Below are 1,045 nucleotides of genomic sequence, written 5' to 3'. Positions count from 1 at the left end.
AGATCTTGCACCCCCAGATCTTAGGTTAAAACCAGCCATTTCTCACGTGTATTCCATCACCAATAGAGGGCAGAAGAGGGTTCGCTTCATGTAGTCACTGTCCACGTTGGGGCGCTGCCTTATAACATTTGCACGTACAAGTAACGCAACAGAAGGCACCAGGGCTCATAGCAGCAGGGAGAGATCACGTAAAATAGAGCACCAACTCCATCGTGCTTCAAACTGAAAGGGACACATGTCATCTCCTGTCAGTATTGCTAAAGCCAGTCACTGACCAAACTTGACTGCAAATGAAGCGGGGAAACCTAATATTCTGTGTCCAGGAAGAGGAAGAGACCCAGACATGCTGGTGAGCTGTACTCATGTCTGCCATAGCTCTTTCATAGTCTCTTCCATTTTCCCAATATAGTTAAACAAGGTTTGGATCAAACAGTATTCTCCTTATGGTTTTCTGGAATTAATAACTGCTTCATTAAAAAAGAAGTCTTAGATTTCTTTGAACCTGCTGCTATGCTTTTTACTTTCTGCATGGCTCTGTAAACACTTCTCTTCCAAATAGTCAAACTTACCGGATAATCTATCAGTCCCAATCTAATATGAGACTTTCTAATAGTTGCAGAATGGCTAAGAAATAGTTCCAATAGCTTCATTATTTTTCTTTTTTAAATATTATTTGAGGAACTTATTAATAATTCAACAATTTGTGTTTCTAGGTGTCTTGTTAATTTTGAAGTATGTAAACTTTCAGTTTTAAGAATAGTGTAAAAATTACACACCAAGATCTGTCATTCTCATTGCACAATTAATAAAACCTTAGATAATATAAAATCTTGAGCTTTTTTTTTTCTTTAGAATGAGGCCCAAATGAAATCAAGGTTTGATGATCAGAGTCAACATTTTTCTTGTAATACACTGTTTATACATTTAGATCCAGCAGTTGAACTTGATCATACCTTTGTATTTTGCATGTCATTGCCCTTCTACCTTCCTTTTTTTTTTTTTTTCCTTTTTGTCTTTTTTCGTGACCGGCAACGGATCGCAACCC

This window comes from Galeopterus variegatus, unplaced genomic scaffold, assembly GCF_000696425.1.
Source record: "Galeopterus variegatus unplaced genomic scaffold, G_variegatus-3.0.2 Scaffold802, whole genome shotgun sequence".
Classification (NCBI taxonomy): Eukaryota; Metazoa; Chordata; class Mammalia; order Dermoptera; family Cynocephalidae; genus Galeopterus; species Galeopterus variegatus.
The sequence above is the reverse complement of the archived record's forward strand: the minus strand, read 5'-3'. Positions refer to the sequence as shown.